Source organism: Magnolia sinica, chromosome 18 (genome assembly GCF_029962835.1).
Source record: "Magnolia sinica isolate HGM2019 chromosome 18, MsV1, whole genome shotgun sequence".
In the NCBI taxonomy this organism is placed as follows: domain Eukaryota; kingdom Viridiplantae; phylum Streptophyta; class Magnoliopsida; order Magnoliales; family Magnoliaceae; genus Magnolia; species Magnolia sinica.
This window is the reverse complement of record NC_080590.1, coordinates 3,715,906-3,734,609: the sequence shown is the minus strand read 5'-3', so window position 1 is coordinate 3,734,609 and position 18,704 is coordinate 3,715,906. Positions and strand designations below refer to the sequence as shown.

The following is an 18,704-nucleotide window of genomic DNA, read 5'->3' as shown; positions in this document are numbered from 1 at the left end:
GGTTTGTTTGTTTGTGTGCATTATGTACGTATATATGTATTTATGTATATGGTAGGCGAAAAGGCAGGTGTATAGTCCTAATACAATGTTACCCTCCTAAAGGGCATCTAAATGGTCAACTCACACAACCTAACTTACATTGTTGTACAGGTTTAGATGGATAAAGCGTTATAATTGGGCGAGAGAACACTACAAGAAAACTGGACTTTAGCGGCGGTGTAAACCGCCGGCAAATGACCAAAAACGCCGACTAAGATATCAGCCAGAAAGCCTCGGCCGGTAAAGGCTTTACCGGCGTCAGCACTTTTACTGATGATTGTTCTGGACGCTGCTAAATCCCAGTTTTATTGATCAAAAGCTACGAATAAAATCCGTAGCTAAAGGTAACTAGCCACAGTACGACCTGCATGGTACCGTAGCTCGTTAAGTTTTGCTACGGATTAAATCCGTATCTATAGGGTCACCGACAGTCCGTAGCAATAGGGAAAATCTTTCTTGTCAAAAAGTTTTTTAAAAAAAAAAGAAAGAAGAAAAGGTGACCCACATGCATCCTAGTTATTTTTTTATTTTTTTATGTTTAACACCATTCTAAGCAGCTAACATACCTTGGTTAATGTCAATGATCTCCTTGTTGCCAATGATTGCCATTGTTTCCAAGGGACTCATTTCTTCTGTCGATCTTTGGTGAGCTGTGTAGTAGTAAAAGGCAGCAGCACTAGTATTTTGGAGTCCTTAGCAAGTTCAGGCCCTCAATGATATTGAGGTTCACCACCTGTGAGCGGAGGTTCTCTGTTTTGTCTACCAGAAGCTCAATCTTCTCGCCACAGTCCAGAACCTGCACAAAGGGAGATTACAATGGGTTTATGTTATTCTGCACATCACAAGGTTTAAATAATTTGGGGGCTTCAAAAGACAGGGCTGCATGGAGGACACTAATCTTGGCATTTGGGTGGCCCAAGGAAAAAGATTTTCCTAACTGCACAAAAAATAAATCCAATATATTCAAGTCAATGCCATCCATGCTTAAATTCTTTGTCAACAAACTCATTTAATTCTTGATTGTAGTATCAAGATATTTAAATCATAATTTTAAAACTAACTGCCTGTCTTTATCTCTACATATAAGATTGCTGATTTAGAGAGACTATGGGACCATTGAAACTCCATTAGTTTAAAGGTTTTTGTCTTCCCTATGTTGTTGAAGATCTGCTAGGTTCAACATATATTTCATAGGCCACAAAATGAAGATCACAAGACAATCTTACTCACTGTCAGAAATTTACTATTATATCTAGAGACTTCAAATTTGGATGATGGAAAGTAGAAAGTGTGTCAATGGATCCCTTACATGCGCATGTTGGCTCAGCTGAGTATTCCGACTAGGATAAGGGATCAGATCTAAAAACCTGCTCTCCCTAGAAGATAAAACCCTGCATTCCACTGAAATTATGTGTTTAACTGGGAATTCAGCAAACTATAAATGTAAGAGACCACATACAAACCTGGAGTATACTTCAAGTTATTTTGACAAACGATCAGTTGTGTATGTCTATGTAAGTGGACACAGAAGGAAAACATAACCATGAGACTTCATCACTCCATGAAGTTAAACATCTATTAGATGCCTTTCTCCACAATATATCCACATAATAAGCGCTAAATGAGAACAATTTTAAATTATTACAGATTTTTACAATGATATGCAGAGAAAAAGTTCTGTCATGCATTTTCTACTTTCGAATACAAGAACGGAATGTGAAGTGAATCAGTAGTTTCATAAAGGGAATGCAAAGTGAATCAAGTTTCCAAGAAATGCTATATTGCAAAAGGAATGAATCATCTGTACTTAGGAAGTTGTAAATGGACGTAGCAGAAGAAGGGGTAGGAGAAATCCCCTCCTTTGGAAATATCAATTCCAGTAAATGGTTTTGTGACTCAAAATCGAACCTTTGACATAAGCATGTACAACAATAACTCCGAAAAATCCCCTTCCTTGGAAATATCAATTCCAGTAAACGGTTTTCTAGAGGAATTTGTTACACCCACATGAGCTGTTTGCAGATACTGACTGGTTAAAGATGGGGTGAAAGTGGGCCTGGCTTGCCCATGCCCTGCCACCATGAGGATCACCTTGTGCAAAAATCAGCCCCATCCATGTTTTTTAGACTCAGCAACTTGGATCGATTCGTTTGGTCTTGAGTTGAGTCGTGACTTGCCTGAGTCGGGTATTGAATTGGCAATGGTAACAAAGACAGAGAGAGACAGTGGAAGAATTGTTATTCCTTTACAGTGCCCGCACATAGATTGGAATCCTTGGAACCAGCTGAATGTGAGCCGAGCTTTGAGTGGTTTAGGAATAGAATTTACAAGAACCATTCTGGACTTAGACGACTGCCTCCTATAAGGCTTAGATGATGATGACGACGATGAAGGTTAAAAGAAGGAAAAAAAAAACAATAATAAAAGATGTCAGATATGCATGCTCATGCTGGACAAAAAAAAAAAAAAAACACAACAGCATAAGAACTGCACAACCTCGGCCGCAAAATTTTCTGCCCAGGTGCCACTGTTGCATTGTGTTTTTGATTTGTGCTCCTGCTCCTGCCTCCTAGCTGTTCATACTTGCTAACATTTTGAAGCTGAAGCTTCTCCATTCCCATGCTCAAATCAGTTCCTGCTTACCTTCACACTTTGTGATTACTTGCGCACCAACAAAAAGACCAGTTATAAACATTACCATGGGCCCTACCTGTGGAAGTATGGAGCTTCCAATAGAGAAAAGAATGGTTACCATTCAGTTCTAACCTACAAAACAAATCTTAGCCATTAGCCACTGTTCCCGGTTATTCCATAGACACATATGCTCCAAATATCAATCTTATGGTAAGAGATGATTACAAACTTGTAAAAAGTGGACGAAGCTGAGATCTACAAATGCATCAAATAGATACCTTCTGGAGAGCAATGGGAATTGGTGGGCCTTTTCCTTTTGCAAAGCCCACAACTCCATGATAGTTGCCACAAGCTAACATGGCAGTGTACTTGACCACTTGTCCTCCCTGAAACATGAAGTGAAGAGAAAGATCACATACAATAGAGAAATGAATTTTATTCCTAAGAAAGAACCCAAATAAAAGAGAAAGGAGCATCACCTTTGTAACTTTGCAAGTCCGATTTACATTGATTAGTTTCATATCAAAACCCTGCCTTATTCCAGAAAAAAAATTAGAAGTTCTCAAGAAGAATGAAGTCTGATTTACACAGCCAGTGAAAAGAATAATTCTTTCAAGCATTTGTTTGCATGTGCAAGGAAATTACAACAATAGAGAGGCCAAGTACTCTGTGCCCTCAAAAGAAGGAGTTTGAAAGACGGAATACTGTTTGAAAAACATATTGAATACCTTAGATAAAAAAACTTTACATCAATGCCCATAACTAAGATTTCAATCCGAAGGCAGATTACATATAGCAGAGGTGCGACTGTTAATTCATGAAATGGAGGGAGATAAGAAACATAAGGGCACGTTCACATGCATTAAAGAGCTTCTGCAGAAATCCATTTACATGGAAACACCATATTTCTTATACAGTTCATTAGCACAGCAATTCATGCATCTTTGTGCAATTGACTAATTGAAGAGCCACAGTGGCTGGCCACCTGTTGGAAGAGATTTTGTCCATGGATGGTTATCTGATATGAGAGTTGTGAAGAGTTGTGGATTCAGCTAGCCACTAACGCATAGATTGACCATTAACAATGGACATCATCTGCACTCAGCTAATAAATAAATAAATAAATAACGAAAAGAAAGAAACCAAGTAAGAAGAAGAAAAAAAGAAAGATAGGATCTCAATAAACAACAAATCAGCAAATAAACTTATAGAGATCAAGATAGGATCTCAAACATCTTTTATTAAAAGAAAGGCATAATAAAATCTGATAAATCAATTTTAGGGGCATTAATCTCAATAATAATTAAGTACAGAAATGGTGGGACATGTCTCAAACCTAAGAAAATGCATCCTCCATAAAGTCCAGTTTCAAAGTGAAGAAAAAAGACTCTAATAGCCACATATCCTCTCTTTTATATGGGATTTGCAGTTTTATTCTACAAAGCAACAATGTTAAATATAACAATATGAAGGCCATTTCTTACTTGTTCCACTTTACTACCATTTTTACACCCAGCTCCAACCATGACTATTTTAACTGCTGCTGCATCAACATCCACCTTTCATATTGTGCATGAGATGGCAAACCTCGTATAAAAAAAATGCCAATTACCGAAAATCCAAAAACACAATGTAATACACTATTACTCACTGTCAATGGACCATGCCCAAAAATGGTTACAGTCTCTCAATCTGGAAGAGCCTGGCTCATCCTCAATCTGCAATGGATCCCACAAGATCAATATTGTGGATCAAAGATAATGAGCCCCCCATGTACGAAATGGGTACATCAAGATACCAACTACCATTTTAAATTCTAATGCATTGGGACTATCCTCCAATTTCTCACTTCCCATGAAGGATAATATGCTAAAATTTATAAAGAAATGACAAATGGGCCACACGTACTAATAGAAGAACCATCACATTACAAATTTGATTAAAGCATGGATAAAACTGAGTTGGATACATTTAAGCCATCAAGCAAACACGTTAAATGCAGTAACCAAGACCTACTATTGCAAAGTTATACAGAAATCGTGATCACTGTATACCTCCAGAAGATCAATCCAATCCCTTAGAAAACTAGAAGATTATGGCCAGAAATCAAAACAAATCAAATCAAAATCCCTGGTGCCTCTAAAATCCTTAGGTCAAGACAAGCAGAAATTGGTAAATCAAACTGGCTCTTTGATGGAATCTTTATATGCAAACAAAACTCTAAAGAAAGAAAGAAAAAAAAGTAAACAATACCTACACAAGGAAATCAGACCTGAAGCCCAATACCTGCACAAGGAAATCAATACCCAAGCAATCTTCAAACCAACAAAGTAACAAAATATGCCAAACTCAGAGAAACCCAAAAAAATTGGACCAACAAATCGGCGAAGATGCAGACCAAACCTGTCATGAGACCAATACCAAAAGACAAAATGCACCACATGGGCCAATACAAAAATAGAAGATATCCAACCAACGCTGCATAATAACTTGCAACTTAACTTGCTGGGAACCGTCATGCACCGTAATGTCTTACGACAGAGCGGGTTCTGAGGAGTTACAAGTTAGTCATTTAGGAAAGTATATAAATGAAGCAACAAAATATAAATTAAGCATACCAAATTCAATATCAAATCCATTAAATTAAGTGCCTTTATAGGTATAAGCATAAAATAAGATTAACAAACAAAAACAAAAAACATTGCGTCTCTCTTTTAGACTCAACGGGCAGATCTGGTAGTTCCATGCTAAGACCCTTGAGTCAATGTGAAAGTGGGCTCCAAAGGAGCTACTGCTCAGAGAGCACGGCTAGAGGTGTTACCTCTTCTACCAAACGGGCTATTGTTCTAAAGAAATTTAAACTAAATTTGCAAGCTAAAACATGCAAACAGAATATTGGCAGCCAACAAAAGATCCCAAATGCAATCAAGATAAGGATAAGACCACAAAAGTAATAAAGAGATTCAGCTATAAAATTTACAGATCTTGTAACAGTGTGAAAAAATGGCAGGCCAAGTCTTAGCCATAGTATTTATCAAATATTTTATTGCAAAGCACTTAAAATGTGCTTCTTTATGCTGTCGAGACCACTAATCATGTTTTTCATAATGGAAATTAGAATTTTTTGGGAGAAGAGATTATAAGATTTCTAGGATTGGGGGCTTCTTTATTCTAACTAGGAAGTTAAATGATAGGAGTCCTAAAAGGGTCATTAAAGGCTGATTCGGCAGATGACTTCTCTTCTTGGTGTATTCTGAAAATTTCAGAAACAATGGAATGGCTGGATCACATTTATCCACATATAGCCATGTGATAAATGTAATTGCTGGTAAAGGGCTATCAAAAATTTCTAGAAGACAAAAAAAAAAAAAAAAAAAAAAAAAAATGAGGAAGAAGAAGAAGAAGAAAAGAATTGGGACTCAAGGACTGCAGAACTGTTCTAAATTAATTCAGACTTTCTTCAGCAGATATTACAAATCACTGACAGTTCAAGAGAATTACGAAACTAAAAGAAAGTAAGAAAAGAGCAAAGTTCAAAGAAGATGACTCTGTTTCCCTTTGGAATTAAGTGTTTTTGTACATACAATTCATTGGAAAACATTATTGTCTGTCACAAGTATTTAAATATTTGAGTATGAATGAATATTGTTCAAGGAATGAAACTTAGCATCTACGTGTATCATGATATACTACTCGAAAGAACTAATAGATAGCCATCAAAAGGTGGGCTAGCCCTATACTTGAAGATTTATTTACTTAAACCAAGTAGTAACCACCTGTGTGAATGTTGGTTGGGATCACTTGAGAGATCATTGGATATGCCTAGATTTTGCTGGAACAAATTATCGTTGCTGCTTTGGTTTTGAAACGAGGCACCATGTTGCTGACTAGACAAGGCAGAAAGTTCAGTTGATATCCTACATTTATTAGATGGACATGTTTAAATCACTGCATTTAGATTGAAGAGGAAACCAGTGACAAAATCATATATCAGACAATGTCAAGGAAAGGAAAACCACCATCAAACACTTGCAATGCTCCTGTAAAGAGCATGATACCATCTGGTTGCTACATAATCCTGCAAATAAATACATGTATAAGACATGGGATCATGAGCACAAGTGCATAACACACATGGCATCATAATCAAACAGACAATCAAGTACATAACATAATAAGAGAAATAAAAGCTGATCACAATAAAATCCAAAAGGCCAGATGTTAATCATGGTCAGAAGCTGCAAATAACCGGCATCAAACACAACACGGAAGAGCAACATACAATCCAGAAAATAGCTGATGGAGCATCATTGAATGATACACATGCAAGCCCAAAATCACAAATCTTCAGTTTACAGTCCGCATTAGCAGGGATATTTTTTAGAATAAGATAGATAGATAGATAGCTTTAGATGATGTTGATGATGGTGATTCATTATGTTTCTTCAGAGATCTATGAGCATAACCTTCATAGATTGGGACTATGTGGCTGACTCTGTCCACAATACCTGAAGGCAAAGAACAAACCAAGTAAACTTCATTGAAACAAAAGGAACAGAAAAGTTGCCGCAGATGCAATAATGCAAAAGGCATTTAGAATAACTATAGTCTGAAGGCCCAGCACAAAGTAATTCACCATTTGGAAAGAAGGATCTGAGCTACTTCACACCAACAATTGAAGCAAAGTGACCAAAGAACACAAGTTATTTCAAAAAGAGATTAGGTAATACCGCCCAGAAATGTGTATGGTGGGTGAAAGTGGCTACCTTAATCAGAGGAGCATTTTGTAGACTGTTAGTGCATTTCATCAAATTGAATGTAGACTGTTAGTGCATTTCATCAAATTCATCATCTGCAAGATCTCTTTTAAATGCCAGATCCCAGACCACCTGACTACCAATGATACTAGGTAGACAGATGCCAATTGAAAACAATATAAATTGAATTTATTGGGGAAACATACTAGACTATTTCATCCCATAACATCAGAAACAAAGGAAAACATGGCATTTTCATATTAACAAGAGTTAAGGAAGAATTTCCATTCTTTATGAAGCAGATTGATGCTAATGCTGCATTCTACTTGACAAGACACTGCATGAATTAAACATCCAGTGCTCAGCCAGGAGTCCAAATAACAATCTGGTACATATTGCAATAAGGAATATTTTTGGAGCCATATTTGTCAAGGAAATGCTAAAGAAAATTCATATGGATGTTGGACTTGGAAAACAACTAGTTGTTTTGTGGGTTAGGTAGTATATTTGAAATTTTCACCATTCAAAAAAATATATTTTTTTAAATTGCAATCAGGTCAGAAAATAAACATTTTATAAATAATAAAGACATAAATAAATAGAGGACAGACTACAACCAAGACATGGGCTTCCTTGTTAGCACATGGAACTTTCTACACCAAAGCCAAGCCAAGCCATTGCCAGTTAGCATGAACATGAACCAGACCCATTGCCAAGCCAAGGCAGGGGACCATAGTTCTGCCCAGGAACAAGTCCTTTGCCGTCTATCTTTTCCATGGAGCAACTGCACCAGGCTATCTAAGGATGCGTGTCAGTCCTAGATCATCAAAGGTCGAACCAATGATTAGGATCTTGAGGAAGGCCTTGAACTATGACTTATTTCCAATGAGATCAAAGTAGGCAGGATCTATGCCAGGCCCATGACTAAACGAATGGAAGATCTAGGCCTCTGATTTAAGGTTAACAAGGTTGACACCTGAAACTAATACAAGATGTAAATATTATCAACAAAGTTCCATGTAATATTCCATGGTGGGAGTGGAATTCCTTAACCATAGGATTTGAAGGTCCATAGGCTATAGGGCATAGAATTGCCAAATTTTCATAGAAGAACACAAATTGGAAACAACCGAAAGAAGCTACAACATTAGCCATTGGAGCAAGTCCGAAGACCATTTACATAATTGTGGTTTTATTTTTAATTACGTATTAGAGACCACCATTATAAGTTGTTGGTTTTATTTTTAATCCCTACCAAAAGAATTGATCTCTAATACATAATTACAATTGAATATCTCTAATACATAATCACGAGTGAATAAAATGAGATAAACACATCTTTAAGTGGCAACCAAACAGGCCCTTAGAAACTGGAATACAAAGTCTAAGAAAATGTATAAAGCCATGGATAAACCAAACAGGCCCTTAAAACACATAATGCGGATTTTGAGAGCCAATTTTAACTATGCCAGCAAACACACCTCATTTTGTTGCCACTATAGAACTGCTCCAATCTCTTTAGCTTTATTTGAATATCAGCAGTGTTCATAGGAAGGAAGCAGCGTTCATAGGAAGGGACCATAGAAAAAAAAAACTCCTCAGGATTTAAACGACCTCCCTCAAACATGTAAACTGTTTGATACTCTCGTTGTACAAGTATGTAAAGTATGTCAAAGATGTGAGAGAGAGAGAAGGTTGTTTTCTTGCTTTGGTTCAGATTCTGTTACAGTTTATATAGAAAGCAGAGACTACATAGATGTTACACAAATGTTTAATTTCATGATAGAGCAATCCTATTGGATAGGTTAATTAGATGCCACACAAATGGTGGGCCTCATGCCCAACCTTGTAAAACAGCCTATCCTCTTAAATGAAACTAATAAAAGAAAATGTGATTTGAAAGACATGGTGTAAATTAACTGTGTTAAAAATAAAATAAAATAAAATAAAATAATAATAATAAAGCCATGATAGAGTCAATTGCCTTAAGAAAATGGCCTGCAGAAAGGTTTTTAAAGAAAAAAAATAGTGATTGAAAGTAAAAAATAAAAAATAAAAATTAACTCTTCATGACACTAAACATTTCACGTCATGTTCTGAAAATACACAATGTCAGTTCTTTCTATTAGCCATTTACTTTCACTTAATATTCACTCGTAGTTTCAATGTGGCTAGTAGTGAATGTGATAATATCAAATTTGTAGCTCTTGCTGGTGAACCTAGTCCTGTGAATGAGTCCAAAATATCCATCTTAATGTCTTCAAGGAAATTTCCGTATCCATTTTGACATAAGATAGAAACCCTACCAGAACATTTGTAAGCAGTATCAATCCCTTTGATGGGGTAATGTTCCTTTGTGCCAGATTTTAAGTTTCTTGTAATCCTCTTTTGCGAATTTGTCGAATCTGTTTATTGAAGAAATTTAGGTAATGAGAATAAGAATGAGTAGTGTCCTGATGGGCCAACTTAGTAAAGGTGGATGTGGGGCAGCCCTTTGATTAATGGCCTACATTTTAGGCGGTTAAAAAAAGAAAAGGGAAAATGATTAAAAATCTGAAGTGTAGGCTAAAGATTGAATATCAGAACTTCCAACAGTCAAGTGTCCAGACTGTTCATCAATCAGAGCGTAGTTCTGTCCAACAGGACATGTTTGTGTCCACTGTTCATCAAACAGAGCATATTTCTGTCCAACAGCTTATACATATAGTTAAGAGTGTTCGGTGCCACTTACAAAAACTTAATCTTCTCAAACTTTCCAATGTATATCCGCAAACCATTCCAATTAAATCAATCAAGTTCAATAGCATTTGAAGGAAAAGCAGAAGTAAAACCTACGACAATTAAGCAAAGGAAGTTGATCACAAGACCAATGTTCAATGTATCAAATGTACACTAAACAGAAGTTCTATGCAAGTACCTGCCACATAGGAAATTCTTGTGCCAATCTCCTAGCAAAGGATCCTGAAGAAATCAAGCATCAGCACTAGTGAGCACCAAGAAGATATTCGAAGATACATTACAGGTAATGATGATGTAAAAGGAAAAAAAAGATGCATGGGACGAGAAATAGAGTTCACCAGGAGTTGGAAATCCATGAGGGATTCTGGGCTATTAGTACATTCAAATCAATTTTACAGTCCAAATCCAGTCCCAAGGTGGGCCACTTGCACCCTACCTATGCACTCTCACTACATCACAACCCTTGATGAAATAGACATTCTAACTTGTAAATTACAGCCTCTCACTCACATATACACAAATGGATACAAACTCATACGATTCCATGACTCTCATTTACATGGATTGAAGGAAACACTCTGCATTCTGATCTACTCCTACTCAACCTTCTTCTCAAAGACTCACCCAATGTAGAAGAAGAAGATGATGATGAAGAAAAATCTTTCGATGTTTGGGCTTTATACCTTGAATCCATCAGCATCTCGACAGCAATTTCAGGTGGCGAATTACCATCTGATCCATGTGCCACTGCCGATACAATCGATGTCTGTGATGGCTCTTGTCCCAGCAATTAGTAGGTTGAGAGAGAGAGAGAGAGAGAGAGAGAGAGAGAGAGAGAGAGAGAGAGAGAGAGAGAGAGAGAGAGAGAGAGAGAGAGAGAGAGAGAGAGAGAGAGAGAGCGAGCAGAGAGGGAGGGAGAGGGAGAGGCAGAGAGGGAGGGATATGGAGAGGGAGAGCTCGCAAGAGGGAGAGGGAGAGGGAGAGCTTGAGGGAGTGGAGAGGGAGAGGGAGAGGCAGAGAGAGATCGAGAGGCGGAAATGAAATTAGGGCTGCGGAATATTTTTTTTATAAGGGCCCTTTTCCAGTGGCCCTTAAAACTGGCTGCGGGCAAAAGTTAGCCCCATCGGTTGGCTATGGCTGTTTTTCTTGTTGTGGGATCGTAAACCTAAATAAATGCTTTTGGTCAAAAGTAGTGTTTGTAGTACCAGTACCATTACATGTATCACTGGCTGGGGATACGGAAACATGTGTCAATATCCCCAACATTATCCTTGATACCCAGAGAAGTATATCTGACTGAGGGAAACATCGAGGAAACAAGAGGAAATGGTGGAATTTCTCAATGAAACTTTAGGAGATGCTAAAATGCACATATTTGCATATTTAGGAATCAAATAATGGAAAAAGGACGCATACATAATAAGTTTCTCTTTAATAGGAATCTAGAAGCAAATAACTTTGACTTGGGAAAACATTAGAGAAACATGGGGAAAATGGTGGAATTTCTCGATGATACTTCAAGAGATATTTGCATATTTAAGAATCAAATTAATAGTGAAAAAGACAGTTGCATATTTAGGAATTAAATGATAAGTTTCACTTCATGCATCGTTGACTCAGGGAAACATGGGGAAAATGGTGGATCCATCTTACACACACACACACACACACACACATATCCATCCAACCATCCATCCAGCCATGCATCCATCCATCCATCCATCCAGCCATGCATGCATATACCCACATACAAACATGCATTGCATCATACAACCATGCACCCATAAAAAAATGAAATGAACTTTTTTTTAATAATCATCTTTTTGGCGATATCGATAAATTGGCGACATTATCAAAATATTGCTAGTATATGGGCGACACAAGCAACGCATGGAATTTATGCAGTCAAAAATATAAGCGATACAAGTGACGCCTAGAATTTACGTAGTTGAAAATATTAATAATACATTGGCGATACTTAGCAATATATCGCCGATAGATAAAATCTTTTATACTACCAGTGTTATCAGTATCGCTAAGTTGGAGATACGGATAATATTAAGGATACTCCAAGCAATGGTAAAAAGCAAACCTTAGTTCCATCAAAGTAAGCATCACTAAACGAAATTATTTTACAAGTACCTTAAAAAATCAATGACATATCATTGAAGTCCTTTGGAGGAAGATAAATTTGCTAGAACATATCAAAAGAATAAACCAATTATACATATGTATCAACATATTAGCACAAATGGATTTTTTTTGCGGGCATTGCAAAACCATTAAGAGTATTCATCTTCTCTCTACACCAATTGGCAATTATATTAGCAATGAACATGTAACTTAAAAAATGAGATCTTGCCGGAGGGGAGATACCGTGCCATGAAAGAATGAAATTTCCTCATTGTTACGACCCTATCATGGTGCTAGAAGAGAGATGGTGATCCAAACAGATTGGAAGATAGGAAATGAAAAGGGGCACTACAGAGGTGGACTACTTCGCATCATCTCTAATCTTCCGAGAGAAATCATTGTGCTGGAGTTGTACAATATCTTCAAAGAAGCAAGGAATATGATGAATGGGTGCATAGCCAGGGATACTCAAGGATATATGCTTTCATGAGGTATGAGACAATGGAGGTGGAAAAATGGCTAGAATAGGGAACAATAGGTATTTGGAGGTACAACAAGATTGTCGGACAACAATAGATATGTAGGGGATTCGAGATTGCAAAATAGAGAAGGGGTCTAGGTACCAATGCAAACCAAAGGAAGGTGAGGTAGGGCCTAGAGCAAGTAAGAAGATCACAAGTATAGTGTTGTGGGGACTAGAGTAAGGAAGAAGGTCGCAAGTACAGTGTTGAGGAAATTACCCACAAGGGAGTAAGGGAACCTATTGTCAAGAGCAGCCAAGGAGGTGGAACAAGTAGTAGGGGTGGCCTGGGTTAAGGAAGTCTTTAGAGTTTGGTAGGTGAAGGTGGATCAATGGGCAGTGCGTCAAATGTAAGCAGAGCCTTTGTCGCCACCGGAGCTTGGTGGCTCTAGTAGATAGACCTAGGGCGGTGATTCAGCATGTCAATGAATCGATTGAGCTCAAATGAGGGCTCCAGAGCTTCCACCCTTGAAAAAGAAGACTTTAGCACGCATAAGTATGGATTGAACTCAAACCAGAAGATAAGTTGTTGGGAAGATGTTGTAGGGTAGAGATTTTATTCTTTGATAGCCCTAGTAATACAATCCTACCTAGGCTTGGTGGAGGAAATCAATGAGAAGACAATCAATGGGGAGGAGGTGTGGTTTGTGCAGATGAAGATACAAAGGACGACATGTGGAGGCGCTAGTTCATTCAGCTTGGGTTACGACTAACTTGGTTCCTAGTTTGTTGTTCACTTGGCAAGGAGGAGGTGCTGGTAGAGACTTCAAAGTTATTTGGCGCTTGGCAGTGATGGCCTCTCTCTGGGCTCTATGGAGAGAAAGGAACAATCGTTGTTTTCAGGATATCTCCTCTATGAAAAACATGAGGACAGTAATAAGGTGTGCTTCAAAGCAGTCTTTGCTCTTAAGATCGACCTTCTGAAATGAGAATCATTGGGGGTTCGATGAAGGAAAGATGATGACGTTCTTGCCCATAGGTTGGGATCCAATGGGCTGCAAGAATTAAACCACTAAGAAGAACACATTTTGTGTTGCTTAGAAAATGGCTATGGAGGTTTGGTTCGAAGGAAGACAACTAGTGGACCTCATGCAAGGATGGGATTTGGTTGGGAGAGTTGTTCACCAAAGCTTCTTCTCAGCACAGAACTTTAGCAAGGTGTTTCAAGTGGAGAATATTTTTCCAAAGAGTGTGGAAAGTTGGAGAAGCTTGTCCAATCCAGTTATGGTAGGAAAAGTGGTGTGATAACGGAGCTTTCTACCAAGTTTACCCCGAAGTTGTAATAGGTGGTTCATAAGAAAGACAACTTTTTCAGGTCTATAACAAATGTGGGGAGCACAATTTCTACAAAAGCCCTAACCAATGAAGAAATTGATGAATTTGTCAGCCTCATGGAGAGATTAAGTACAAGAGATTGGGGATAGAGGAATGATTGGCGCTGGAATCTAGAAAGCGATGGGCTCTTCTCTGTGAAGTCTCTATCTATGTTATTAGTGAACATTAATACATTTTAAAGTATGAAATTATTAACATAAAAATTCGTTGGTTGTAATCAATCTATGTAATAGACTATTAGATAGTGCTTGATTGTAAACAATGTATGTAATAGTCTATTACATTCTACCTGTGGGAGTTTTGTGCTCTCATTGCTGGCCCCAAGCCTGGGCAGGGTTGCGTCAAGGTGGCAGCTAACATCAAACTTATGCCATAAGTTCCATCATGAATCAGAACAAAACGGGATTCATGTAGCTGACCACAATTAAGTGGGATAAGGCTTAGATGATGACCATGATGATGTATTAACATACACACAAAGAACTTCCTAAAATCATGGAAAGTATTAGTACATTTGAAAACAAGTCCATTGTTCACTCCCCAAGTATACGGTTGTGACGTAGTAATAAACTCGGTGAGACCGAGGTCGAATCCCAAGGGACTGAAACTTGTACGTAATCTGAAACTAAGTAGAAGTAGAACTAGAACTAGACTAAGACGAAATCTAAATCGAATAAATTTAAGGAACAATGGTGAAATATTTATCTAAAATTTAGAGAATCGGAGGTAGAAAACTAGGGATTCCCAGGATCCACTTGTAGAGATCAAGGGGATCTTATGCCTACTTCAAGTACGCAACTGGACTTGGAGTCTTATCTTCATCCAGTTGAAAGGTGTAACCATGAAAATCGAACTGAACTTTCTTTAATGTAGTTTTTAAGAGATGAAAGGTATATGAATTAGAATGGATTCCATTACCAAACCATGCCCGGGAGACAAAGCAAACAACAAAATTAAACTTATTAACAACCAATCATAAGATGTATGAAAGTTAGGAAGGGTACCGTCATCCGACCATGCCCAAGGGACGATGGTGAACAACAGGGCTTCCTGACATCATAAACATAAAAAGGAAAAGGAAATACTCAAAGCCATCGCAGATCTATTGTAATGTAAGTCACAACAAACCATTAAAAACTAAGGCATTCCTTAACATTAAACTAAGATCAAAATTTATTCAGTCATAAATCCAAGCTGTAGAGATCTCCCATCACGCCACAAGCTTCACCTCCTAGCTAAGAGGTTTAGCCTGATATGATGAGGCTAGAACACTCTAAAAGCATAAGAAAACAGGGAAACTAAAAAAAACAAAAACACACACACACACACTCTCTCTCTCTCTTCGCAGACGTCTCTCCCTTCAAGCACTGGATTCCCCCCCTTTCCACGTTCCCTTCTTTCTTTTATAAGCAGCCCAGCAAGTCGGTTCGGGAGTCGTATGAACCAACTTTGTTTACGCACGTTGTGCAGTGAAGGCGTGGAAACAGCCGCGGTTGGAACGAGTTTTGGCGAAGGGAGTATCCAATGGAAGGGTCTTGACCCCATTTTGGAGATTATGGACGGTCTGGATTGCTGATCCGATTACTGCCAAGAGCGCATAATGGCCCACCGAAGTCGGTTTTCACGGACGCAGGGGCTTGCGCAATTTCTTGCGCTGTGATGATGGTGGGGCCCATGATTGATGTCTTCAAGGAAATCCTCCGTCCACTGAATGCACGTCGAAAAACCAGTTGGAAATGGCTAGTTTCTGATTGGATTCGGTGTGGCCCACAGAATATTTTATTTTGCCGTCCGTCCTCCGTTTGACGGTGGAGATCGTATGTACCCGTGCATGAGAGGATAAGTCTCCATGGGTACGGTCGACCCCACCTCCTGGACGCATTAGACGGTTCCGATCATCGAACCGGTCCGTGATGGTGGCCCATTACATGTCCCAGCGGGAACCAGTGCGAACGCTGGCCTCCCACTCTCTCTGCTTTCTAATTTCGTCACGGCTGGTAGTGCACACCTAGCCCCATGTGAGGTCCATCGTGATGTTTATGAAAAATCCGTTCCGTCCATCAGATCTGTCATATCATTTTAATAGTTGGGACCAAAATTGAGGCATATCAAGCTTGCAGGTGGGCCCATAATCCAGATTTTAATGGGATAATCTGTCCGTTGGGCCACTTCCAAAAGGATCTAAGCGATGAATTTCGAAATGAATGGTTAATTTATGGTCCTGAGGCCATCTATGAAGTTTCCAGTTGAACGGATGCTGAGAACCTTGTGATCTTGCATTCTAGATGACTTTCAGGCCACTTGAGCTTCAGTTTCTCGATTTTCTCGGATCTCTGGTGTGTAAATCTGTCGATCTTGGTCCCATGGAGTCCGTCCCTTGCCTGGGTGAATTCTGCGCGCTAAATCCATGCTTTTAGCACCCTGTTTCAGTCCAAGCTTATAAATACACCTTGCAACAAAAACATGGTTAAATTGGGCTGTTAAACAGTATCACGTTCGTAAATTGAGGCAGTTACTGGGGTCTAATATGCAATATTTGACCCTCAACATCCTTAGAACATGGACGCGAGCTTTAAAAAGTCAAGGAAACAACACGAAATGGTTTCTTAAGTATCTTAAAAAATCAACAACATGCCATTAAGTCACTTGGTGGATGACAAACTGACAGAGCATATCAAGAATTAAGACTGGTAATATGTATGGAGCATAGATGCAAACTACTTACATTAGAAAGCCTAAAAGGGCAGAATTTAGGCTTCCCTCTTTGCCCATACTTTAATAGATATGCCCCTTTCTTAAGGGCAGTAATGGCCTGCATATCCCAAAGAACATGAATAAATAAAGCATGAATTACAGATGCCCTACAAAAGCATGTTGCACTCACAAAAATTAAAAAAAATTAAAAAAAATAAAATAAAAAATCAGTGCACAAGTGTAAGCTTTATTAGAAAGGTGGTGTGTTGTGCGCCTCATTCTCACCTAATGATGAACAAAAAGAAAACAATAGGAAAAAAAAAAAGACACTGCCTTTATCTTCAATAGCTAGCACCTAATCATTGAAGCTCTATTACCAGAAAATTAATTGATCTTTCATTAAACTGAGTCAGTGAGCATGCAAAAAATTATGAAAACAATGAAAGTATAGAAACCCTTAAGGTGGGTAACATAACAAAAGACAACACAAACGCAACTACAGATTGGAATGGAGCTACACAGTTATCAATTCAGACACAACTTTCATAATGGCTGCCCAAAGCCAACCATGGTAATTATTGCACGCTGAATTTTGGCTGTTTAATGCTAGTTTTGGGGGCTGAATTTCATAGATTGTCATTAACTATTTTTGGAAGACTATAGTTGCTGACTTGAAGATTGTGGTTGCCAATTTTGAAGATCATCAGAAGATTTCAAGGACGATCTTATCGATCTAGTTTTGATATTCTTAGGCCAATTTGACCAAATATTTGTAGATATAGTTGTTTTTGTTTTGTATCTCATCTCAAATATATGAGATTGATTTGACATCAATCCAAGGGCATGCTTGGTTGTTGGGGAATTCATTACTGGGTTTTTATGTTCGCTGAGAAATGTTGGAGTTGGCCCAGTATTTTTTGGGGAATGATCAAATTTTGTCTAGTTGATACACCGTGTTTCCTAGGGAAAGCTAGCAAAAGTCTAGATTTCTGTTTTGGTTCCCCAGGTTTTCCATTCTCCGGCTAAAAGCTGGGGCAAGCTTTCTGAGGAAACACTGGGGAATGAATTCCCGAGAAGCAACAAAAAAGTGTGAACCAAACTTGTTTTTAACAAAACCAGGGAATTACTAAGCCGAAATATAAAAATCAACAGCCAAACACCCCCTAAGAGTTGAAAAAAAAAATACTAATAAAGATTCATAGAGATTAAAGGTGTGCCTTCTAAAGTCACTGAAGAAGGAACTTCATATTTTCTGAGTTTTGTGGAGTTTTACTTGTAACTGGTGAAGAAGTTTCAGTTTCAGTAAGTTATATATCCCTCCCTATATAAATACTCGTGTAGTCTGTTTGCTTCATCCATTAAAGCAATACGAGCATCAAATTCACATCCGTCCAGTAATCAAATTGCATTATTTGGTATCAAAAGCAGGTAATCCTTGGCAAATTTTCAATTCTACAATCTTGTAATGGCCTCAAAGGTAGTGTGACACAAGAAAAGTTCCCGTAAGCAACCCAACTAATCCATGCACTTAGAAGTAGATCAACTTATATCATGGGTGCTTCCTAATTAAGTGATAGAGCTCTGGTATGGACGGAATTCAGAACATGACGACACATATGGGAAGATCCCCACCACCATCCTAATGAACAACCTGTAGCCCTGGCTGGCAAAGATACAAATGACCAAATCCTTGAATTGTTGGAACGTATAGAACCCAAATTTAAGGTGGAAATTCCAAAATTCCACTATTGTTTACATGTAGATGTAAACTGAGAGGAGCTGAAAGCTTTTGTGTATTTGAGACAACCCAAAGGGGTTGAATATATAGAGATTACAACATCTATACAAGGAAG

General features: G+C 38.2%; 1 long non-coding RNA gene and 1 pseudogene across 1 annotated transcript; both read right to left on the bottom strand.

Annotated features, from left to right (window-relative positions):
- LOC131232818 (PH, RCC1 and FYVE domains-containing protein 1-like) overlaps nucleotides 1-16,999 on the bottom strand; it is a 35,624-nt pseudogene extending 18,625 nt beyond the window's left edge.
- LOC131232820 (uncharacterized) lies at nucleotides 2,576-6,023 on the bottom strand. Its single transcript, XR_009164952.1, has 3 exons — nucleotides 4,158-6,023; nucleotides 2,903-3,203; nucleotides 2,576-2,805 (listed from the first exon to the last, which is right to left on the bottom strand). It is a non-coding gene; the product is annotated as an uncharacterized LOC131232820 (long non-coding RNA).
- Nucleotides 17,000-18,704: the final 1,705 nt, after the last annotated feature.